The sequence below is a fragment of the Balaenoptera acutorostrata genome, chromosome 19 (genome assembly GCF_949987535.1).
Source record: "Balaenoptera acutorostrata chromosome 19, mBalAcu1.1, whole genome shotgun sequence".
NCBI classification, from domain to species: Eukaryota; Metazoa; Chordata; class Mammalia; order Artiodactyla; family Balaenopteridae; genus Balaenoptera; species Balaenoptera acutorostrata.
The window spans coordinates 18,728,677-18,741,414 of NC_080082.1; the positions used below are offsets into that span (position 1 = coordinate 18,728,677).

At 55.0% G+C, this 12,738-nt stretch overlaps 1 protein-coding gene across 4 annotated transcripts in view; it reads left to right on the forward strand.

Annotated features, from left to right (window-relative positions):
• SMPD3 (sphingomyelin phosphodiesterase 3) overlaps nt 1-12,738 on the forward strand; it is an 80,656-nt gene that overhangs the window by 53,045 nt on the left and 14,873 nt on the right. The window contains exons 1-2 of one of the 4 annotated variants that reach the window (XM_057533838.1): nt 856-891; nt 1,739-1,811. The exons of 1 other annotated variant lie outside the window; for it this stretch is intronic. The gene's annotated coding sequence lies outside the window, so the exon portion shown is untranslated. Of the gene's footprint in view, nt 1-855; nt 892-1,697; nt 1,812-12,738 lie in introns of those variants that run through there. 2 more of the 4 variants (XM_057533837.1, XM_057533839.1) reach the window with 2 other exon arrangements.

Genomic DNA, 12,738 nt, shown 5'->3' on the forward strand with positions numbered 1-12,738 from the left:
GTTAAATGACTTGCCCAAGACCTTTCAGCTGACTAGAACCCTTGTCTCACTGGAGGTTTTTTTTTTTTTTTACTTTTGGGTTTATTTATTTATTTATTTATTTATTTATTTATTTATGGCTGTGTTGGGTCTTCGTTTCTGTGTGAGGGCTTTCTCTAGTTGCAGCAAGTGGGGGCCACTCTTCATCGCGGTGCGCGGGCCTCTCATTATCGCGGCCTCTCTTGTTGTGGAGCACAGGCTCCAGACGCGCAGGCTCAGTAATTGTGGCTCACGGGTCTAGTTGCTCCGCGGCATGTGGGATCTTCCCAGACCAGGGCTCGAACCCATGTCCCCTGCATTGGCAGGCAGATTCTCAACCACTGCGCCACCAGGGAAGCCCCACTGGAGGTTTTCTAATGGATTTCTAATCAGGAGGGCGCCAACTGTTTCCCAAGTGAGAAGACACTCCTTACAGCTCCTCTGCAACATCTTTGGCTTGAGGGCAGAGGGCTTGGGACTCAAATTTCAGATTCTTCTGAAACAGTTTGGGTGATTTGCAAAATAAGTGTATATACAGGACAGGGGCTGGTCGAAGGCCCCTGGGGAGTAACAGTTGCCTTGCCTGCGATGTGAGGGTGGTAAGAGGGCTCTGGGCGAGGCAGCAGAACTGGCTTGAAAAGGTGTAAAGCCAACGAGCTCCGCACAGGGTTGCGCGGGTGCGGGCTGAACTTCCTGGGCCGAAATCCAAGAGGCCTAGCCAAAAGCCAGGGATTCGGCTGCAAATTCGGGGGCGTGACTTGGGACTGGAAGGAGGGACTAAAGAGCAAGGACTTTGCCTGAGGCCAGGAGGCGCGGCCAGAGAGCTGCCTGGGGCCAGGTTTCAGAAGGCGGGGCCGAGAGAGTCGAGGCCAGGTAGTGCCTGAAGCCCAGGGGCCTCGCGACCAGAAATCGGGGCGGATCCAACACCTGAGGCCGGGGCGGGGCTAGAAGGGTGGGGCGGGGCCAGAGAGTGAGCCGGGCCTAAGAACCCCTACTAGGGAGTGTCTGGGCCCGCCGATCCTCCGAATGGGTCAACAAGGAATGCGAGGAGCAGGTGGCTTCGTGTCCAAAGGTCTCCGCTCACACGAGCGCCCTCCCAAACGCCCCGCTCCGAAGACCCCATTGGGTTCACGAAGCGTCCCCGCTGAGCCTTTCCTCTGCCGGTCTGTCTACTCCTTATCTGCGGCCAAGCGGCTTCCTCCCCGTGCCCCACCCCCGTCCCAGTAGCCACTGTCCCTCTTTCCGGGTCTGGGTTCAGCTCTCCCCCACCCTCAGGTGTCTTTGTGAGGCTGAGATTACACAAAGCCTGCGGAGAACTCCGATTGTTCTAGCTTCGCCTATCAGATCAAACCCCTACCCCGCGGCCAGGGCTCCGAATTCGCCTCTCCCCGCCACTCACCTGCACATCGCCGGCTTGGCCAGGGTCCAGCCGTCCACGTGGAAGCCTCGTGCCTCCCACCCACGGAGTCCTCCGCACCTGTCAACCCTCCTATCCCCCGGGCCTGTCTAGGTCTGTCCCACAAACCTCAGCTCCCACCCCCTCTGGCTGAACTTCATGGGGACAGCGGGGCCCACACCCTCTCCTTGGCGACGTGGAGGGTGTGGCGGTGCCTCCGGCGCGGGTGCGGCCCCTCGGTCTTTGTACCTGGCTCACTTGTACTGCGCTGCTCGGTGACTGTGGAGGTCCGGACACCTCTGTGAACCGCTCATCTACTTTCAGGTCCTTGAGTTCACGCAGGGAGTGCTCCCTCTTCAGCCAGAAGGACAAGAAGGTCCCCGCAGCCCCTCCTCAGGTGAGAGGAGCTTCTGGAAGGGGGAGGGGGACGGGAGGGGGCGCTCCAGGCCTCCCCTCATAGGCTACTTATTAATGTTTTATATAAAGAGGTGCTGTGTGAGATTGTTTGAGAAAAGATTCTGCTGCTTGGATAAAAAGTTTGAAAACACAGCTCTGGGGTAAGCAATCTGGAGCAAGCAGTTTGGTCCCATTCTGAACCCACCCTCATGTGGTTCAATGCCTGCAGAGGGGGTATGTCTGACACACCCAAATCTATGGAGAAAATTCGAACTCCTTCAATAAGTAGGAAAAGGATTGAGGCAGCACTTAACAATAATGAAGGAATACAATTTAAATATCCTGGAAATTGTAATCAGATATCATTACCCATTAAACTATTTTAAAAAATTTTTTTAATGCTAAAACCCAGTGCATTTCACAGTAAGGATGCTGTGAAACAGGCACTCTCAAACAAACTTGGCGAAAAGCAGTTTGGCAATATGTATCAGAAGCTTTAAAGTTTACCTCGTAATTCTAGTCTCGAATCCATCCCAGAGAAATAATTCAAACTACTACAATAAAAGTGGAAACCAGAAACACATTTTCTGACCCCCTGACAGTTGGGAACTTCAGTCCAGGAGCCAGGACAGCAAGACCATTGTAAGAACCTGCTTCCTCCCAAATTAGATGTTTTTGCGGTTTCTGGGGAGGTCACCAAGCTGGGAGTAGGGAGATTTGGGGGTCCAAGGTGAAGGTGACTGGATGGAAAAACAAAAGAGGAGCTGGATGAGGCCGGCAGTCCACAGGGAGGGAGGAAAATTATTAGGGTCTTCACTAAGGGCTCAGTGGGGGTGGGTGACAAATGTAAGCTTCAGAGACTGGAAAGACAGGGTGAGGATCTTGTTTGGTGGGAACTGAGGGGGAAGAACAAGCAAGACAAGGGGGATAGTGTGGGGAACTTGTCCTGGAGGTAGCGGGGCTTGGTGCTGGACAGTGCTCATTTGCATATTTTGCATATCATGTGTATTAAACTTTGGTGAGAAATGCAGAGAGGAAAGGGAAATTGGGGTCTGGTGACCAGGCTACACTTCTCGGGGACTGTCATTTACTTTTCTGAGTCTCAGTTTTCTCATCTGTAAATGGAGCCAACAATATCTGCTTGGGGTGGTTGTACCGTGTAGCTGCACCATCAGTGTCAAGAGCACATTCTATGAGATGTGTTCTGTGCAACAACTGCTCAGATGTCCCAAGAAGTGGACCTGTTAGTTCTGCTTTTCTGAGGCTCATTTCTAGTCTCCCTCATGTCTCTGCCATGGACTGGCTCATAGTCCCACCTCACAGGGAGAGAGTGTGGAAGGGAGGGAGGGAATGAGTTTGAGGTCCTGAGCGGGCCACAGGTGGCCCCAGATGAGCTGGATTGCTGAAGCCGCCCTGGCTGGACTCCAGGTCTGCAGGGGGCAGGGCTGTTGCTTGTCAATCAGTCATCAGGGGTTCCTATTATCTGCCTACTCTGTGCCCAACATACAGGTGACGGGATAAAATACTGAGTGCCTGCAAGGGGAAAAAAGAACTTGAGTTCCCCAGGAGTGGAGGTCCAAGTGGGTGGATGAGCTCCAAAGCTGCTGGTGTCACCATGTGGGCAGGGTCCCTGGTCCTGCAGACACCCTATAGGGCCACACACATAAGGCCCTCCCTCCCTTTGTTTTGAGGTACGGAATTTGCCAACATTGCTCAAGCCTTATCTCTCTCAATTCTGTGTCTAGTGTGGTAGATCTGAAAGTATGGGAGGCTGGTTACCTTTCTGGTGTGCAGACTGCAAACATGCAATAAATGCATGGAAACTACCAATGTCAAGAGAGAAATGGCTCAGTTGAGGCGGGCCAAAGGTCTCTAGTTATCCCTGGGGCCACAGAGGAGGGGACTGGCTGGGGTTTGGTGAAGAGACCATCACTGTGACTTGCAAACCCTGAGCGCCTCTGCTGAGGCCTCATCCCTTCGCACAGATGACGGCTGCAAGGAAACCGCCTCAGCAAAGGCATGGAGGGCTAGAAGGGCTTCAGGGGAAATTGCACAGGTCAGGGTCCCCAGGACTTCAGAAGTAGGCGGGGACGCAGAGCAATCAGGCTGCTGGGCCTCGCCCCCCCTTTCCTGTCCTTCCCTGCCAGGTGCATCTTCCTGGGGTCAGCAAGGGCCACTGAAGAGTTTAGCAGGGGAGCAATGTGGTCCAATGTGTAGTTTAGAAAGATGCCACCAGCTGCCATGTGGGTCAGAGGAGGGAGGCCAGCTGCAGGGGGACCAGGTGATGGCTGTCACAGCGTCTAGGTGGGAGAGGGTGAGGCCTGAACTGGGCGTAGCCGTGGGAATGGATGCAAGGGGTTAGGGAGGCAGAACCGTGGGCTGGTGAGAGGCGGCGGGTATGGAGGAGGTCCGGGGGCCTAGGACCACTCAGGAGACAGAGCTGGTGTTGGGTAAGTAGGGGAAGACAAATGATAAACTTTTAGGAGAAGATAGAGAGCTGTCAATTAAATTCATGGGGTCAGAGGTCAGGAGAGACACCTGGGCTGGCTATCACCTGGGAACACGTGACCCATGAGAGATCAACCAAGAGAAGAGAGAGGAGGCAGGGGAAGGTCCAGCTCCTAAGGGGTGGGCCAGGGAGGAGGGGACAACAAAGGGCTCGGAGAAAGAGCAGTCCCAGGGGCAGGAAAGGGAACAAGAAGGATGGTGGCCCAGGACCAGGGGGAAGAGGGCTGAGGGAGAGATGAGGATCAAGCCGCTTAGGCCTCCTGTTGGACTTGTTTCTTAAAGCAAATCTGGTTGAAACTGCATAGACTGTTTTCACATTGGTGCTGACCTCTGTTCTGAAAATGTTCTTTCCAAATCTCTACCAGAAAGCCCGGTGAGATACCCTGTGCACCTTCTGTCTAGCAGTGGGGGGTGGTGCAGGTAGCATCAAGCTGGGTGGCTGCCCAGACCCGCAGCCAGCCAGAGGGTCACAGCCAGGGGGTCACTCAGTCCTTCCAGAGTGCAGCCAGCACATGCCAGGCTCTCACTGCTCTGAGGTCTGCGTGGTATGGGTGGGATGCTAACTGGACATTCTAAGCACTTAAGTTAAACAGAACCAACTAGGGGTGAACTGTAAGTGCATGCATAGGAGCCTCTTCTCAAGCCCATTTTCCACAGCTGCTCCTCCCCCGGTGTCTCCTCCTGGCCTGTAATCTGGGATCTGGCGGTCACTGTGGCCATCAAGGGCACAGGCTGGCAGGCAGGACTCCTGAGTGACACTGCCTTCCTCGTGCCTACTCTCAGCTCTCTCTGCCACCCCATCTTACCTCCCTCCCTTGCTCACTGCTAGCTTCACCCACCACCCACCACCCACCACTTTCCTGTCTCCATACCCTCTAGGAGTACCCCCCCACTCTAATATACACCCCTAGAAAGCAAGGCTCTGCCCCCAGAAATTCTTGGGCCCTTGCTGTGAAATACCCCAAGCAGCATCTGACTCATAGGGAATGGATGCCAAGCACCCCCAGCCTCCCAGCTTGACAGCTGCTGCTCTGCCCCTGCCTCTGCCTCTGCCCCTCGCCAGCCCTGGCAGGCACCAGTCAGCCAGCACGACCTGGCAGCGTCTGACCGCGCCTGGCCTCTGGGCTCTGACACCCCAAGCTGTTGGCTTCATCTCGAAGCTCCCTCCTCCCATCCCCTGCAGGCCCTGCTTGGCCCCTGGGACCAACCGCATATACCTGCTGTGAAGTACTCTGGCCCAGCAGTGACACACATCACTTTCACTCACAGCTTGTGGGTCAGAGCTAGTCACACGATACCACCCAACTGCAAGGGGACCAGGAGGTGCAATCTTGCCTCATGCCTAGAAAGTAGGCCCGCACTGCTCTAGGGGCCAGAGGAAGTGAGGTAAGAGACCTGTCCTAGGCTTGCAGGCAGATGTGGGCAAAAAGGGAAGAAAAGTCTAACCCGGATCTTCACAAAGGCAAAGCATGCTTATCTTTTTAAGTTAGTCACTCCTGAATGGAGACGCGTCACAGTCTACACTAGCATGTCTACACCAGCAATCTGGGGACATGTGGTCTCCATCCAAGCGTTCTTGTCTCCCTTTTCAGAAGTGTAGGATTCAACAGCTAAGAGTAGGTATAGACAAGGCACCACTACCAGAGAGGCAGGGGTTAACTGGAACCCAGAGCCTCAGAAGACCCTTGGAAGCAGGTTTGGTGGCAGCAACTAGAGGGAACTTGGGGGGCTATAGATCCCCATGATGTCTTCCCCACTGGTCTTTGCTGTGGACAAACGACTAATTCACATTCTTATGCAAATGTAGCTCTAAGTCCCACTCCCCAGGGTAGCAGACGGCAGCCCCCAATCCCCTCCCAGTTATACCTTCTGGAGCAGGCCCAGGACAGCCCTGCAGGCAGGTCGGAGGCCTCCCCAAGCAAGCAGTCCATGGTTCGGCCTGAGCTGGGCCATCCTCTCTCAGGAGGTCTTCTGGCTGGTTCTCTCAGAGCCAAGGGCTCCTGTGGTACCGTGTGCAGAGGCAGGACCTGAGGATAGCAGTGGCCTGGTGTCCAAGGTCTCTGAAAGGGCCCAGGACAAGGACCTCAGCCCTCAGTGGTGAGTGAGATCCAGTCTCGGTTCAGAAATGCAGCCCTCGGGCCCAGCTGCCCAGAGCTACAGGGAAGGTTGGTGAGATGCTGATGCCTGATTTTATTTACTCATTCACACTGATTTGCTTTTTAATCTTTGCATAAATTCTCCTCTAGGACTCAGTTTGTTAAATGTTCTTTGCATAGAAAACTTGAGGCTGAATGTGAAATGATTCCTTTCAGAAGAATTTTAGCAAGTATATTCCATTTTAGGGAGGTTTGTTGTCTTCATCTGTGTTCTCTGGTGCCTTGAAATGCCTACACACTGCTCTGCCAGCCAATCCATTCCAGGAGGAAAGGCTGTACTTGAAACGCAGCTGAACACTGAGTCTGCATAAATCCTGCCATTTGTGTGGACTTGTATTTAAAGTTCTACTCCCACAGAAAGTATGTTGTCATTTCTTCTTAAGTGAAGTAGGTTCCAAGCCTTGTTCGGCTCAAGGACCATTAACATCAGCTCTCATGTCAGGGAAGCAGGGACTTTGCTGGGACAAAAGCCTCAACAGCGGAGCCTGAGAGAAGCGAGATTCTTCCTAGTGTCCGTCCCTGAGGAAGGACTCTCCTGAGTGGCGCTGGCCAGCAGGGAACTTGTTGGGGGCTGGCACTCAGCTGGTCACACAGCAGACAACACAGGGCTCACCTGAGGCAGGTGACGTGACCTGCTAGGGAGTTCCAGGATGCCCGGCTTCTTGCCACTTGCAAGGCGAGGCTCAGGCACAAACCTCAGCACTTGGGCAGGCCCAGAGCTCTTGAAGTAGGAGGCCCAGGCCCGTCTAGATGCTCAGCTGTTGGCACGTGACCTCTCCAGTAGTCAACAACTGCCTGCTCCAGTCCTGCCCTGGAGCTGCCCTGTCAATGCCAAGTGGAGCAGACCCTGTGAACAGGGCGATCTCAGACCTGATATTCATCATGCAGGAAGCCCTCACCCCCCCAGCACCTCCCCACCGTGGGTTCAGCCGCCGTGAAGGCAAAGGACTGGCAGGCGCCCTATGGGCTTCAGCCCTCAGCAGACTCTAGGCAGACAGATCTGGCTGCAGGCAGGTTCCTGAAACTAATACAAGGGTACATAGGAATGAGAGAAGATGCCGCTCAGGATGGCTCAGGTGTGGATTTAGGTATCAGCCACCATCCAGCCTTCTCCTTAACAGTCCCCATTTCAGTCACCAACAGATGATTCTGGAATGGCAGACCATAGAGGGTAGGGTGGCCAGATCTTCGAACGCAGCCCCACCCCATTATGGAGCCCACGCTCCCAGGCAACTGGCCCACATCCCTGCTACACAAGGTCCTGAACCCAAAGGTCCTGCAACTCTAAACACTAGGTTGGTTGGGGCACCCCAGCACATATAACTTCAACCTGGCTTAAGATTTGCTTTCCGGTCACGCAGGAATTGGCTTTATCTGGGCTTTCTGAGTTCTGACATGGAAATGCCGAGGCTGACTGATTGAAGGAGTGCCACAGAGCTGCTTGCAGCCTGTTCCTATTCTCAGAAACCACATGACGCATTAATAGCTCCCATGGAAAATTTCGTTTTGAAAATTTTATGGCCCCACTGCCTGCATCTGGCTTCTGCAGGGGCCTGTGACTTGGGCTTGCACAAGCAGCCCACAATAGACAGTCCTGTCCGAAGATGGAGGCCCGGCATCCCCTGCACCATCCTTGCCCCTCATTTGGGATAGCAGGGCACGCTTTTTGTCAAGCAACCAAGCACACGAGGAGGAAACTTCAAAGGCTCCAACTGTATCTTGAGGGCCTTTGCAACAAAGAAATTAACAGTAGTAGTAGTAGTAATAAAATAATATTACAGTTGTCCTTCAGTATCCACAGGGGATTGGTTCCAGGACCTCCCACAGATACCAAAATCCAGAGATGCTCAAGTCCCTCAGAGTCAGCCCTCCGTATCTGCGGGATCTGCATCCATGGATACGGAGGAGTGAGGAACCGCGGATTCAGAGGGCTGACTGTATGAGAGATGTGTCAGGCACCATGCTAAGTGCTGCCCATCCATCATCTCTAACTACCCTGAGATATTGTTACTACGTGTGCTTAACAGATGAGGAAACTATAGCTCAGAGAGTCAGTTAAGCACCTTGTCCAATATCAGAAGCAGGACCTGAACCTGCACTTCTGACACCAGAGTTTGTGCTCATCATGTCTGCACTGCTGTCTCCTAAGGGATGCTCATGGGGCACAAACCACAGGCACCAGGTCTCACCAGGCCTTCGAGCACTCAGGAGGGAGACCCCCTTTGCCCAGTAGGCAAGCCAGGGGGTACCAAAGGAGGTTTGCACAGGAAGGGAACTGATAAGAATTAAGTCTCGGAAAAATCAAGTAGCAGGTATATATTAGTCAGGATCCTTTTGGGGGCAAATGACAGAAACCCAGCTCAAAGTGTCTAGAGCAAAGACAAAGGTATTTCGCCAACTCGTTAGTTAGAAACTCTGGGGCGTGCGTTGGCCTCAGGCACAGGGAACTTGGAGCTCAAAGATGTCACCAGGACTTGGCCTCTCTCCTTCCAGCCCTAAGGTCTGTTTTCCTCTGAATTGGATTCACTCTCCAGGAAGGCTCCAGAAGCTTTAGGCTCTTAGTACTTCCATCTCAGAGAAAATGCAGGCCTCTTTCCTGAGGGGTCCAGGAAGAGCTAGGGTCGTGTGACCATTCAGTGGGGTCAAGAGGCTGCTGGGGTGCCGACTGGCCTGGTGTGGCTCACGGCCCTCCCCTTGCATTGGTGTGGGGCAGCAAAGCAGGTCTGCCACATCCATAGCACTGGAACAGGCTAGGATTCGGGCCTGTGTTGGTGCTTGAGACTCCACTGGGAGCTCCCAGGCTGGTGGGGGGCCTGATGTGCAAACCAGCAGGTACCTGATTAGAGGGACAGCTGGGGATATGCAAGGGAGGGAGAGGTGGGAGGGGTAGGGAGGCTGGGGAGGGCTTCAAGGAAGGGGAGGCAGGTGCTTTGGACATGGAAGGGTGAATAGACATTTACCTGGTACAGCTGTGTTGGTGGGAGTCGTTGCTACAGCACATGTGTTCACACCAGACCCTGGACCCCGGTTCGGCTTCTGGGATGTGGCTTTCAGGGATTAGCCTGGATTTGTCTGACCTGCGTCGCACGGGAAAGCACCCTCTTCCGTCGTTCTTTCTGTCCTCCCAGCTACGAGTTGACTCCAAGTTTCAGCAGCTCAGAGCTCATGTTGCCATGCCAACCCCTCCCCAGCAGGCATCCAGGCAGAAATGGGCCGGCCCTGATCTCAGTGCTGCCGGCGATGCGAGCACATTCTGGTCATTGGATTGGAACAATCCTCTCCGCCTTTCCTGCGGAAACCTGGGGCTTGGCCCAGCTCCTGCTAGACGTGAGCCTTTGGAAACAAAGACGATGAGAGGAAGTCCCTCTGCTCCAGAACTCCCAGCCCTGCTGCCGGGATGAGAGTGCTCAGCAGGCACGAGGACCAGATGGAAGTGGTGTGAGGGAGGGCCAGGGCCCATCCTAGCCCAACATGGGGCAACACCTGACCCAGATTCCCAGAAGTTCCCAAAGTAAGGCTGAGAGATCCCAAAAGATGGTGTGGGCTTCCTCAGAGGAGCCAGGGCTTGCCTTCGCCCGTAGAACTGGTCTGGCTTACTCACTTTCATGCTGCAGGAGAAATTTAAATTCAAAGTCAGCACCCCTAGGACCCTTTGGGCCTCTGTGCAGCTCATCTTGGGGACCAGCACACATGCCAGGTCCACTTCCCAGGGAGATGGAAGTGGGATGGCGTCTCAGCGCCAGTGTTATTTGGCATCCAGTAAGCAGAGATTCTGTCCACTGCAGCTCGCCCACGAGGGCTGTTGGGGACCCATCTCTCTACCCCGCCATCTTCACTCAAACAGGACCAGGCCTGGCCAGGCCCTATTCCTGAGGATGCCCCCCCCCCACCAGGGGACGGCAGATTAGCCAGCCCTGGAGCTCTGAGGACAGTGACTTTGATCAGTCCGAGTCCCCACTTCTCATGCTGTGGTGGCCGCAGGTCACAGGTTAGCAACCGGGGGTCTCCGTGTTGACGGGTCACCACAGATCATCAGTAACCTGCAGAGGCAAGTGTGGTGTAAGCTGCTTGCTCTCAATGGCCCAGACATTGCCTGTCTGGGAGTGGCTGGGCCTGTGACCTCCCAGGTGCTGTCCAGGACCTGACCAGCCGCCTCTTCCTCTCCCATCTGCAAACTGTGGAGCTCTCTGCTCCTCTGTCCATCCTGGCTCCACAGCCCGGTCTCCTTGTCGCAATCAGACCCAGTCCAGTCCTCGCCGCAGGGGGAGGAACAAGTTAGTGAAGGCCAGTGGCTCCGACCTAAAGAGTGTGGAGGCATCTCTGAGGATCTGAGGGCTCTGCAGGTCAGTCTGGGGCCTAGAAATACAGTGGGCAGGCTCGAGCTGCCCCCAGAACAGCACACAGAACCAGCTGGTCCTGTATGCAAACTCCACTGAGTTTACAGGTCGGGGAGAACAGGGGCCAGCCTCAGGGGAGGGGTGGTCAGGGAGGTCCTGCAAGGAGCGGGGTAGGTAGGGAAGGAAACAGGGCCAGCCATGTTAGCGGCCTGGCCCCCTTTAATCCTCGTGATAGTCCTGGGAGGAAGGTACTGTTACTCCCGTGATGAGACAGAGGCTCAGTGAGCCCGACTCCAGTGCCAGGATTTCATTCAGGTCAGCCTGACCTTTGAGCCCACGCTGAGCATTGAGCAATGCAGCCGGGGGTGAGGGAGTGAGTCTGTGGTCTCTGCTTCTAGAACAGAGCGTTTGAGTCCTGGGAGCCCTCTCTTGGGCACTGTGTAGACCCCCACTCCTGAGCCCAGGACCTGAGGGTGTCTGGGACTCCAGGCCAGTTCTGAAAACCATGGTATTGGGGCAGAGGTCATCCCAAGCAACCCTAGAAGCCACACACCAGGATTCACAATAGGGATAAGCCCAAGGGTGATGGTCTGCTTTAAAATAGGAACCTGAAAGAGCAATCCTGCCTGCAGGGTTGACTGGTAACAGCTCAGCACACAGGGCCTTTGAGGGACCTGTCAGCCCCACCAGAAATGCCCATGGTGGACTTTGCTTGGCAAAGGTGCCAGCCCCAGGACACGGAAGCAGAGAACTGCGGCGGGGAGGAGAGGCAGGTGTTCCTCCCTGGGAAACAGAACCCGGGCCGGGCCAGGCGAGAGAAAGGGCCGCGACTTGGGGCGCAGGCTGGGCGCCTGTGCACCACATCCTGCCCTGCCAGCCCTCCGAGGACTCTCGGGTTCTCTGAGAAGCTGCCAGCCTCCAATGTTTAACTTTGCTCTCCTCTTTCGTGGAGAAAATGTAGATCAGACTAATTAATGTGTTGTTGTTTGTTTACCCTCCTTTCATTTCACTGAGACAAAATAATTAACCACAGAGCTTTAGAAACCAGCTCCATTGGTGGCAATCCTTTTTGTGTCAATTGCATCAGCAGCTTCTGTGTGTGGATGCAGGGACTACACGTGGCAGCAGGGCAGGTGGGCAGCACCTGAGGCTCCTTATGTCCAGGGCACCGTGGAAGGAGAGGCAGGTGGAGGGGTTCTGGACAGGGGACCTTGGAGAGTCGTGAAGGGCCAGGATGGCAGGCAGGAAGGACTGAGGTGCTCGGATCTACCACATCTTGGAGAACCGCTGTGGTGGCCACCGCTGCCCATCGGCCCTCTGGGCTGCCAGCCCCCTCAAATCCATCGATGCCTGAATGGGGACAAAAAACATTCCTATGGCCAGCCCAGGGGAGGCAGAAAAGTCACACCTACCACTGCAGGCAGGGCTGGGGAGGGAACTTGCCGAAAAGGGTTTCTGGGGCCACAGCAGAAGTGAGGAGGACCCAGGGGAGCTGAAGAAGGACACTCACCACCACCCAATAGCCCTGTCCCAGCAGATCCCAACCCTGATCAGCCAGCTGGGGATGAGCCACACAGAACCGAAGGTTTAAGAATTTATCTCAGGAAGCCTTTTATGAAGCGAGGCTGCATTTACCTCTGACCCATGACGGAGCTATGGCCACCCCACGGAACACAGGCCAGTTCTGCTTGGAGGGCAGCAAGGCGTGAATAGAACAGACCCTCTCCTCTCCTCCCAAATCCTTCCTCCAGAGCTGTCATCACAGCCAGGGCCCGGCCACGCCTGACTCCTAACACAGTGTGACAGTGCTCCTTGTGGGGCAGACAGCCCCACCCGCTCCACCTTCCCAGCCTCTCAGCCTGGACACAGCAGGGCCCATCCCTTCCTCAGGCACGCCCTGAGCTCAGCCAGATAGTCCTGACGGAGT